General features: G+C 35.3%; 1 long non-coding RNA gene across 1 annotated transcript; it reads right to left on the bottom strand.

Moving 5' to 3' along the window:
* Positions 1-213: 213 nt before the first annotated feature.
* On the bottom strand, positions 214-7607 carry LOC135205050 (uncharacterized). Its single transcript, XR_010312400.1, has 4 exons — positions 7469-7607; positions 2008-2241; positions 1651-1830; positions 214-950 (listed from the first exon to the last, which is right to left on the bottom strand). It is a non-coding gene; the product is annotated as an uncharacterized LOC135205050 (long non-coding RNA).
* Between the last annotated feature and the right edge of the window lie 5152 nt (positions 7608-12759).

The raw sequence follows: 12759 nt of genomic DNA, 5'->3' as shown, positions 1-12759 counted from the left end.
AGTATTTAGGTATTGACAAAATTATTTTTGAAAATAATTTAAACACTTTTATGCAAACATATATCAGTCAATAGAAACAAATCAATACTCTTTTAAAAACTGTTCTGTGATAAAGTATTGTGGCTGTCATGTAAACAATAATTTCAATAAATGCGTTAACACATAAAAAAAATGGGATTCCATTATACTGGTGTTTAACATCAAAATACATAGTCACAATTAAATTTTTATTAGAAGGCAAAAAATGGTTAACAAAACAGTTGCAGTAACTAGTACCATATATATACATGAAACACCCACTGCATTCTCTATACTACATAAACTCTCCTTAATTGTTTAATATATCTGATTTCTATATACAATATTTTACAAAAGCTAGCTGATGATATAGTCAAGGAAATTATAAATATTCATGGATTACTGTCTAATGTTTTGTTGTGACTTTGTGCAAGATGGTACATCCATTTAATTAAAAAAAAAAGTAATGCAGGAACACAAATTGCCATTCATTAAGTACAGCATTGTATGTAAGAGATAAATGGATGTAGCATCTTGCATGAAGTCACAACAAACATTAGACAGAAAAGAATGATACGTCTCTACATAAAATTATTCATTTAAACATAATAAAAATTATTTATTTAAATATAAAAATCTAATCAAAAGACTGACAATAATAAGATAAATTTGAGTGATAAACAAATTACATGAATATTTATAATTTCCTTGACAACAGTCAGCAAAAGTGCTCTATATCATATTCCTTCAGGATCCCCACCAGAATTAGGTTGAGATGAATTGGGATTCTCATCTTGACTTTGCTGACTGCGCAAGTCTTTTTGTCTTTTCCTTACCCAAGTATCTGTCACATGCATTTCTTAGATAAATCATCATAGTTTTCCCTACTTCAGTTTCATCAGTTGATAATTGTGTCTTGTTCACCAGAATATCTGAAAAGGATAATCAATATTAGTAAATTGCATATCTGCAGTACTACACATAGTCCAACAATATAAAAGCCTTTATATTCAGTTACTTATACCACTATTATTACAATTTGAGTTAAAATCTAAGTTAGAAAAGCATAAACCTCTGAACCCCAAGGGGTCGAGTAGGAAAAGGAACCCTATACAGGAAGGTAAAAGTGGACAGAAAAAAAATGGTGCAACTTTGTGTACTCTCAAGCAAGTGAACTCAAATCCAAGACAGTGGAAGACATTGGTACAGAGGCTATGGCAGTATCCAACTTTAGAAGTTTTGATGTCAAAGTATTAATTCATTTAAAGGGTTAACAATTAAGGTTTAAGTCATTTTTAACTTTGTGGGATTTTGATTTTGGGGTTAACCCCTGCCAAGGCCTAAATGATAATGGCACTTATGGTTTCTGTGCTTTAACATTACACTGCACTTTTATAATGGATTACTTTGCATTACTTTTGAAACGTTACTGAATGTGTGGATGAAATACAAATGCAACTCATGTTTGAAGGTTTCACATACAGTACTTATATTTTGACTATCTACCAGCATCCATGGCACTTCACTGCATCTGCATCCATCGAAAAGCTAGCAATAGGCAGTTCTACAAAGTGCCAATTTACACACTGCAAAAGCCATACCCTACACCTAACAGCATTATACAGCACTCACTTATTATAATTCCACACAATGTCGTGTTCTTGAACCCTTTCTTGCATGTATTTGTTTTCGTCTTCCAGCCAAGACGACCTTCCCAGTTGAACTCATACTGGAGTCCACTTGGTCATGCAGAAGTCAATCATGGTTTTGACTGCTGACGGTTGCTCCCCCAAGAATCTAGAGTCTATGTACCTAGAAATAACATTCAATAAGAGTGGTTATACGAAAGTTTTTGATAATTATTATTAATGAAATCATTCTACATACTATGGCCTTTTCTTATCTTTAGTAATGTCAAAGTAAAAGTTTTCAGTACTGAAGCATAATAAACATCATTGTGCATATCACGGTAACTGACATGTAGCTTACCAGTGACTTTCTAAGGGGACTGTCCCCATTTATCTGTTGTTCAAAGTCCTCAAAGTCTACATATCTTTGTATTGGTAGCAATCCGTCCAGCAGGGATAAATCAGGTCCAGTGGGTGCAGCAGCCTGAGTTTGTTTCAAATGTTCGATGGTACCTATCATTATTTCTAGTAACTTTCGCGTGATCTTGCACCCTACTTTCCAATTTTGTCATTGTCATCACAAGAGGTCGCATCACTTCCACCATAAGAGGTCGCAAGAATGAAAAAGAAATCAATATTTTCCAATATCTAAACAGAAGTGTGTTAATTTAAATGTAGTTAGCACAAATCTCTTTTCATAAATAGCTTCACCAACACAGGAAATAAAAGCTGATTTTATTGGTTACACAGGTACCATCTGATTTACAATATTCAGTTTACTGAAAAATTGAGGAAACTGTCAACAGATACTCTTTGGAAATCTGTATAAGCAAAAAGAAAAAAGGTTGATAGCCCCACACACACACACACATTGCATTGCAAGCAATTAGTAAGCTAGGAGAAGACAATATTTTCACATCCATCGTTGCTCCAAAAATTTCAACCACTAGTTGCCTGTGTATGTGAATTATTTTTTACAGTAGCTTTTTTATTTCCCATGCAAAGTTCTCTATAGTCCTTAAATTTTCTTTTTGCATGACGATTCAAGGTCCATGTACTTGCCATAATGAACAATCCCCAGCTTCACAATTCTTGAACATACAGGGGACCTGAGACAGAAAAATATCAAGATATGGTGTGGGAAAAGCTTATTTTTGGCTTGTTGTCCTAATTGAAAGTGGGTACCAATTTTATGAATGGCAAAGCAACTAGTGGGAGGTGTGATGTAAATTAATTAGCAGAGGGAGAATTCAGATCTGGATTGAAAGGTAAGGTACAGTTGTGTTGTTGGTGGAGACATCCAGCCAGGTCAGGGAAACAAACATGGTGGAAGGTGGAAAACAACAGGTCATGGAAATTGAAGTCGGAATGAATTCCAGAAAAGGCCAAAGTAAAAGAAGCAATAGATAAAACTCTAGAGGAGTGACGTCTCCTTGTTAGACATCAAAGAATGTTCAAAAGGTCGGCCTCATGACAACAGTAAGCTAATAGATTTAGACCACGACGATGATTTTTTAGCTACATCCACCCACAAGGAATCGACAAGTGATAGGAAGGAGTCATGCCCATGTGGGCAATTGCAAGGTCCAGCTAGGCCCAGAAGACGAAAGCCAAGTGTGATAAATGCAAAAAATTGTTCTGCACAGGCCTAAACAAGCCTCAAATGAAAAATTTCTTGAGGTCGATAAAAATGACAGAAAAGGAAAAAGGCCTAGATTGGTATTGCAGTTACTCAAAGAAGATTGCAGATCATACAGAGAAATTAGAAAAAGCAATTGAAGAAACTGAGAAATTGCTGAAAACAAGCTTATATAGGTATTGCATGAGATGCTAAGAGGAAGAAAACACTAGTATTTGTATAGAATGTAATGGAGGGTACAGGCAAAAAGGGTCAATAAGTCAGGATGAGGAAATTGCTATGAGAAAGGATAAAGGAAAAATCCCAGATCACCAAGAATTTTGGAAATATGGTGTTGGATGGAATAAAAAGTGCAGAGAAAGTAAAAAAGGAGAATAAATCAATTGGTGAACTAAAGTTACTCAAAGAAGATTGCAGATCATACAAAGAAAAATTAGAAAAAGCAATTCGAGAAACAGAGAAATTGCAGAAAACATGACAGTCAGCAATCAATGGAGCTTCATGGAAGACCTCAAAACCCTAAATGAAAACCTAGTGAAGAATATGGAAAACAAACAAGGTACAATCACGGAAAGGATCACTAAAATAATGTCAAGACTAGAGAGTAACTCACCTAACCCTGACAACGAGCAATGCTTGAATAGCGAAGCCCTGAACAGGGACCACGATTAACAGAGGGGTTGGGAAAATCAAAGTGCACCTAAAGATAAGGATAAGCTAACAAGAGCAGAGTGCAGGTTCTTTACGACAGGAAAGTGCAAGAAAGGAGACTTGTGAGTTCCTGCGCTTACGACAGGAAAGTGCAAGAAAGGAGAGACTTGTGAGTACCTGCACTTACGACAGGAAAGTGCAAGGACGGAGACTCTTGTGAGTACCAGCACAAGTGGAAAAGCAGAATTTATAAAAGATCCCAGAACAGGCAGGGCAGAAAAAGAGGTAAACCAAAGGACAGTATATAAGTTCTACAAAGAGGGTTATATTGTGAATATGACAGGAACTGTAAATACAGCCACAGAGTCATTAGCCAGAATAGGACTATAGTACGACAATATTAGGTAGACCAAAGATGAGAATGTATGCGTTTCAAAGAGGGGCACTGCAAATATGGTAGAAACTGTAAATACAGTCACAGAATCAGAAGCCAAAATAGGGCTATAATAAATGGAAAGGCAAGGTACCAAGAAATAAGACATGTTGACTATGAGCCAGAATAAAAGAGCAAGCAGAGATGAGGATGAGCAGTATATGTGCAGGTTAAAAAAAAAAAAAAAGCAATCAAAGAAATAGCAGAAGAGCAATTAAGAGCCCTTTATGGACAATTTTGGACAAATAGCTCGGTGAATACATGTACCAAATATATTATAGAAATAAATGGAATGAGTTTATGCCAAAAAAGGTACCAGAAATGAAACACGTTGACTATGAACCAGAATAAAAAAGACAACAGCAGAGATCAGGATGAGCAGTATATGTGCAGGTTTTTCAAAACAAAGATCAAAGAAATAGTAGAAGAGCAATTAAGAGCCCCTTATGGACAATGTTGGACAAAAAGCTTGGTGAACACATGTACCAAATATAATATAGAAATTAATGGAATGAGGTATGCCAAAAAAGCACTGAATAAGGAAATAAAGATAAGAATTAATCAAGATATCTGAGACTTTCAAACAAAAGAGGAAAGAAATAAAGAAGCTGAGGAAAACAAAAACAAGGGAACTGGAAACAAGACCGATGTATCATAATGAAAGCCAGACTGAATATGTTGAACTTAAAGGCTAGCTTCTTGGGTAAATTTCAGGACGAGGTCTGTGATATATGCAGTGGAGGAGGACATCACCGAACATTTATTCATGTGTAAATCAATTAAAAAAACAGATCAGGACATAAATATAGACATGGAAATCCCTAAACAGAAAACTGGGGAATACATAAGGATAGCCCACAAATTAAGATGTTCTTATACCTGGAAGCGATGGATGTCAAAGCTAAGTAGCATTGCCCTGCCCTGCCTCAGTTATATTAAGAAAAAGAAATGAAAGGGGGTTGGGTTAAAATTAAAGTAGAAATATTGTGTTATATCTAATTTATAACATCTTTAATTTTTGGGGGTTACTATTGTTGCAGAAAAGGACAATAGACATGAATTAAAATACAGGTAGTGTTCAAGTTACAATAATTTGTCCTATGATAATCCAATTTTACGATGGGGTTAACAATTAATACTGATACAACAATATTTTGAAATTATTTTAAAATTTCACTCACAATGGACGCAGGCAGCAGAGTACACTCAGGGAGCGAGAGAGACCAAATTACAATAGCTTAAATTTATCCCGTCTTCTAGTTAAAAAAGTCTGAAAACAGCAAAAGAGAATGATGAAGGTATTGTTTTAACGTTATAATTGTGTAAATGTAAATGTGTAGTCATGAACAACCGAATGATAGTAAGCAATTACCGCAGTCATGTTATAAATGGTGATATGTAGCATAGGAATGATGTTTTTATGCATAAAGTTTATTTGCTATAGATCAAAGCTCAGCAAGGAAATATACTGCTAATGACTATCATGCAATAGCAACAAGGATAAAACTCCTGTAAACTTGTGCCATCGAACACAACCATAGATAAAATTGTGCCATCGAACACAACTGTAGATAAAATTGAGAGAAAATCATTTTATCAAAACTATTGGGCTTGAAATAACACATTTTACAGTTTTTTTAGACCAATAAAAGATAACGCAAAGCTTGTATTACGCTGAAACCAAGTGAAAATAGTGAATGGAATCATGTAATTTTTTTTTACACAAAAAAACATGCCCCTGATGCAATCTTTTAATGAAAAAAATAATTTAGTTCACAACAAATGTATTCAAGTCATATTTCAACTTAAACACGTTGTCTAACGAAAAATGACCTTGTCTCATATAAGTAAATATCTGGAAATTCATTTATGCTAACTAGAAGCTAGAAAATTTGCTCATAATTGAGTTAGGGTAAAAAACCGCTTGGTACAGGGGTGGACCATGTACGATCAATGTGTACAACCCCAAGAAAAGTACATTATAACGCGTCCTGACACCGGAGTAGAGGTCTTTAGCTCCGTTTCTCACCAACAACAAGTTGCGTCTGATGCCCACCTCCGATGTCAGGACGCGTTATAATGTACTTTTCTTGGGGTTGTACACATTGATCGTACATGGTCCACCCCTGTACCATGCGGTTTTTTACCCTAAATATGGCAAAATAAACTTGTATGGGCCACCAACTGATTTCTAAATCAAAACATTGACCACTACCTTTAAGTTAGTATTTTATAATGCAATACATAATACAAGAATACCTACAATATTATTGGATACAGTGAAGTGGTGTAGAACTTATTTCATAATTATATGCAGCCATCAGCAGCCTGACATCACTCAATTGTACAGATGTCTGACTGATTCTCGTTTTGTGTCCAATTTTTTTTTCTACTAATACCTATATCATAGTCAGAATGCACTGAACCTCCAGAATTGGCTTATATCAATTAATAAATTACTATACCGCATGTGTAATATACTAGAGAATACTGTAGGCTACGCTACTGTATTCGTATGTCTACACTAGGCCAACACTTTAATTTTATTCAATTACTTCGTACTGAATTTTCATAAGCACACATAGCCTACATTGAACCTAGAAAATATGCTGAAACTAATCATTATTATGCTGTATACCTATGTATAAAGTAGTGTAGGCTAGGCTACCCTATAGGTATGTAGAGATGGTGCAAATTACCCTAGTGTAGGCTAGGGTATATTCGAGATATGATTTTTCCATAAGTAGGAGAATACCTGTAAACAGTTTGAAGTACTAACAAAGTTAAACTGAATAATGAGTAAAACTAACAAGGAAATAAGCTTAGGATCCAGGAACTAGTTTTCCTAGAATGCCACTCATGACCTATCCAGAACTTGCCTATCCAATCTTGTTTAGGGTTCCGTGCCCTGACCTGGCTTTAGGGGCATCCTGGGGAGTCTGGACCCCGCTCTAATAAACACAAACTAGTAGCTACCATTCGTTTGTCTACTCTTAAAGAATTTAGCTTATTCACAGGTTACTTGTTCTCTTGATAGCCTAACCAACCATACCTAGTAGCTAAACACATGAACCTAATATGCAAACACTTGCTACTCACAATTGTCTTACAAAGCACGTTTGTTCTTCTTGGTGATGATTTTGCGCCTGCAGAAATGGTCAGCAGTAGTGCTCTTCAGAGACGGGAAAATTTCATGGTTTTAAATTTCCTCAGCCAGTCCACGTGAGTGTAGTAGTAGTAGTAGGCGGTGTTTGTCTTTGAAACGGCTCCTCCCTTGCTGGTTGTTATTCCTCCTTTGTTTATGTAAGGTATCTGTAGATCTATATAACTATTTCATTCATCTTGTGTTTGGTAAAGTTTTTTCTCTCTGTAATGCCATAGTTCTTTTTTTAATTCTTTCCTATTTTCAAAAGGTCTACAAATAAAAGCAAAAAGTATATTCCTCTTCATAGTTGTCTTGGAATGTTTCAAATGAGTAGGTTTAACATAATTTCAAATTTGGCAAACATAAGAAAATGTGCTAAAAATATGCTAAGTGAAAAACAAAATGCCAAATCAAAATTTTGGATACCAATTATGTTTGAGAAGTAACACACAAATCCACATATATTGTATATGTATGTGGCACTTTTCAAACCAGATTGACATCCAAAATTTCTATTTGGCACATTGTTTTTTTATTTTGACATATTGTTGGTGTATTTGCTTGTTTTCCAAATTTGATATATATATATATATATATATATATATATATATATATATATATATATATATATATATAAATAATATATATATATATATATATATATATATATATATATATATATATGATATATTATATATATATATTTATATATATATATAATATATGTGTGTGTGTGTGTGTGTAAATATATATATATATATATATATCTATATATATATATATATATATATATATATATATATTTAAATGGTTATCAATAATTGTCTTGAGGATTTTTTTTTTTTTTTTGCTGATATGCAAATATATTTTTTAAAGTCGCTTCAAAAGATCCAACTGTATTGTTTATGAATCGAACCACAGTTGGGTATCCAACACTGGAAAAGAGATAATCAAACCAAAATGGGGTATCCAGTGTTATCCAACATTGGAAATGCAGTATTATTTTGGTAATGGGTCCAATTCAGTTATTCCATTATCCATTAATATAGTTGGATTTCCTCAATAATCCAGAATTGGTCCAATACATCTGTGTTTGCTGGGGGGGTTGACCAGGAGGATTTTCATCACCTACAAGCATAACAATCTACACCATCATCACAACAGCAGTTTTCTCCTGAGAAAATTCGACCATTCCTGGAAAGAGGAAGTAGGCAGCTAAAGACAGAAAGCATGGAAGATGCATGATTGCAATGGACACACCAGAAAAGCTTAAACTTAAACAGAAAGCACTGAAGTGAAAGCAAAAAATCCCATCCAAGAAGGAAAAAAGTTTGAAAATGATACCTCAAGAAATATCAAAAGGCAACAAAAAATACTAAACAAAAAGTAGTCATGAGGACCAAACCAGTGATAAAGACCTCCATTATTGTCTTGAAGATCTCTTGACAGCCGAGCTTAACAATAATTGTTCTGATATCTCTGAGGAGGAGATCGAAAACACAGAAGTGTTGTTTCATTGATAAATTCCCCAGAGGATGGAGACTTTGTTCTTGTTAGGATAGATCCAATAAAAAGTAGCAGTCTATTATGTAGGTACATTAATCTGCAATTTAGATGAGTGAGATGAATTTCAGGTTTCTTATTTAAGAACACAGAAATTTGCTACTAATAGTTTTACATTTCTGTAAACTGAGGATAGAGCAACTATTGGTAAAAAGGCAGTAATTGGAGTGCTTCCAAACCTAGTTCAGCATAGTATTAAAAGAGAACAAGGTATTTCAAAGTTCGCTAGGCCAACTTTCATTAACATTTAGGTACAACAAATACATTTTGTGTTTGGTTTCTACTCATGGAAAGAATAAACTTAAGTATATTTTGGTTATATAATAAACTTGCTGGCGAGGATATTTCATCAGTCTAACCTAAAACCTAACCTAGTAGAACGTGTTTTGACTGCCTGGGGGGGGTGAGGAGATCCCCCCTTGAAGAAAAGCAATCGTAGAAGTGTAAACATATAGGTTAGGATACTAACCTAACCTAACCATATAGAACATGTTACCTGACTGGGGGTGCTCTGCTCTTAAAGAAAAACAATCTGAGAAGGGTAACATATTGGGTTAGAATACTAACCAAACCAACCTAACCTACCTAACCTAGCCTAAGAGAGTGTTACCTCACCCGGTACCCCCTTAAAGGAAGATAATATAATGTAATATAATAAATAAGTAAAATTTTATCCAAGAAATTTTTATGGGTGACAAAGCCATGTAAAGGTGAATATAGAAAAAAGAAGGAAGGAAAAAGTGTAAATTGAAGTGTCTATAATGTAAAAATGTAATATGTGAATATAAATGTTTTAATAATAAGGTAAAATTTTAACAAATGAATTATGGGTGAGCAATGCGTTGTAATACAATGGAATGAAAATAGCCAGGCATGAATAATGGAGAGAGTGACCGGTGTAAAAATCATGTATAAATCATGTATGGGATATCCCCAAGCAACCTTCAATTTCAAGTCACTGACAGAAAGAAAGGTAGTCGAAGAAACGTCGTTAAAAACAAAACCAACCTTCGACGTCCCGCCACTTAGGCATATTTTCGCGGGGGTCTGCCCTCAATTTGGTAACGTAATAAATTGTAAGATTTAAAGGGCAGCATTATGAAGTGAGAACAAGTCAGTGCACATATTAAACAAATTCTATGATAAATGGAACAGAAGTAAAAGTTTTAAATAATATAACACGATTATAAAACAAATGAGGAAAAGGAATATATGTAACTTAATGCACGACTCCCACCAAATTCTCCACTCGGTCCTATAGCAATGTATATGGTTAATAATGCATCATGATTGGTTAAGTAGATGTACCCCACCCCAAACCCCATTATTTCCTCACTTCAAAGTCGGTCTGAAACAAACAAAAGCTCCCTATAACATGATGCATGCGTAGTAGGATTGGCGCACGTGCAGTAGGATTGACACATGCGTAGTAGGATTCAGCGTCATAATAACAGTAATAGATGGATTTTGGCTATGTAAAAGTTCTATTATCGGTTTATTTATCGCTTTATTTCAGCTTGTATTTCGTGTTTCAAATGTCATAAATATGAGGAAATAATAACACACATCAAAACCTTCCTCCAAGTGTTTTACCCCACCCATAACCCCGCTTTCCCATCATTCCCCCTTACCGTAGGATGGAGTTGAAAGGCATAATTCTCTCAAGCGTTGTACCCCACCCAAAACCCTGCATTCCCATTGGTCCCGCTTACCATAGGATAGAGTTCAAAGGTAAATTTCAGGTTAATTACAGCCGGCCAAAAAAATATTACTTTAATTTCTTGTTCAGAAGGTAAAATTGTATAGAAAAATGTCATCTGCCACAGTCTAGTTCGCCACGGAATACGGCCTTAAATGTACCTGGGATTTTCTCAATGAATTCAGTAACACCCAATCCCTGAAATAACACATGAAGCATAGCTACCCAGTTACCTTAACATGCAGCATGCACTCCTCTTGTATATATTTCAAGATTTTGATGTTGCTTGAAGAATCCTTATTGTAGATTCTCTTAACTTTATTAGACTCGTAACTCAGTCTCTTGCATTGGATGAGAGGGAGTTCTCAATACATTTTCCTCTCCAAAAGCAACTATTTATGGACCAAAACCTTCTCGAATGTATGCCGGTCTCCATGTCCAGGAAGCTTCCCTCGTTCTGCCACCTCCAGCAAGCTGTAGCTACTTCACGTGTTAATATTGGAGGGAAAATGTATGGAAGGAAATTTGAACAAAAAAAAAATTAATTTACAATTCTAAGTAGAAAAGGGATAAGAACATAGAAGACACTTTACTAAACTTATTTACAGTTTCTATAGAAATTGATTTTTCCTACAGCTTCAGTGTCATTGATAGGAAGTTGTTTTTGTTGATCAATTGTTATTTGCACTGCCAAAAACCTGCTACCTAACCCCCAACCTCCTTTCCAATTAGTGCCTTCTCTCACATTTTATGTGTGGAAGTACCTACCCCACCTACACCCACCTACCCCGTACCCCTCCGTCCCTCAGCCGCTCCCCTCCGTGGAACATGGCTTCCTAATGGTTTGTATATCCGTCGAACTTTACCACAACACAAACATGGTCGCGTTGTTTACATGTGTTCTCCCCCAACCAAAACACCAAAGTCTCAGGGTTCTCAAAGTCCCCCATCGCTGTTGGGTTGAGATAGGAGGTAAACAGCAGTTGACCGATAAAAGATATATCACTGCTTCTTCATCAAAAACACTAAAAAACACTAAAACTGTGGGAAAAAATAAGTTTCCAAGGTAAATGTTGGCGTACACTTACTACTTAGAAATACTGTCTTATTATTACTATTATTATTATTATTATTATTATTATTAAGTAGTAGTAGTAGTAGTAGTAGTAGTAGTAGTAGTAGTAGTAGTAGTAGTAGTTGTAGTAGTAGTAAAATTCAAATATATACACCTATTTTGACACTGAAGTAGCCATTACTATTAATAAAGTATATTATTATTATTATTTATTATTATTATTATTATTATTATTATTATTATTATTATTATTTTATTAAAATTAATAGCTACTTCAGCAGCAGTACACTTGTAGAGATTCTTCACTATTTTCTGAATAGCAGCTTTGTCAGTACTACTTGAACAGGCTAGTAGAGCGCCTTTAGAGGTCATGATCAAATAGTCAAAATCGTTGTGTATATTTGAATTTTACAGATAAACTATGATACCGTAGTCATCAAAGTCAACAACGATTCTCTCTCTCTCTCTCTCTCTCTCTCTCTCTCTCTCTCTCTCTCTCTCTCTCTCTCTCTCTCTCTCTCTCCACTCTCATCATCTCTCCTCAATCTCTCTCTCTGGAGCTGGCCAGACATCCTCTAGGCTGGAAGCTGAGGGTGGACTGCTTTTAGTGTGGTGTCCGTCCTCCTTATATTTGGGGTTGACAGCATGGCGTCTGCCCTATGCTGATCTCCTGTTGGCTGGTGGTGATAAGTCTTCTTTTTCATTGACGGCTCGAACCAGGTCTTAGGCCACTTTTGCAGAGTCAATGGTTGCGATGCTGCAGGCTCTGCAGCCGTCTAGACCTCCTGAGCTATGCAGTAACTTTGTTGGACATTGTGTTATGCTGCAGGACGTCACAGCTAATTTGATTTTCATTGGCTGCAAGAGTATCTCGTTCGGGGGCGTTGTCTTCTGTAGAGTTGTCATGA

The sequence above is a fragment of the Macrobrachium nipponense genome, chromosome 48 (genome assembly GCF_015104395.2).
Source record: "Macrobrachium nipponense isolate FS-2020 chromosome 48, ASM1510439v2, whole genome shotgun sequence".
In the NCBI taxonomy this organism is placed as follows: domain Eukaryota; kingdom Metazoa; phylum Arthropoda; class Malacostraca; order Decapoda; family Palaemonidae; genus Macrobrachium; species Macrobrachium nipponense.
Note: the sequence above shows the minus strand (reverse complement) of the source record. Positions and strands in the feature narration are given on the sequence as shown.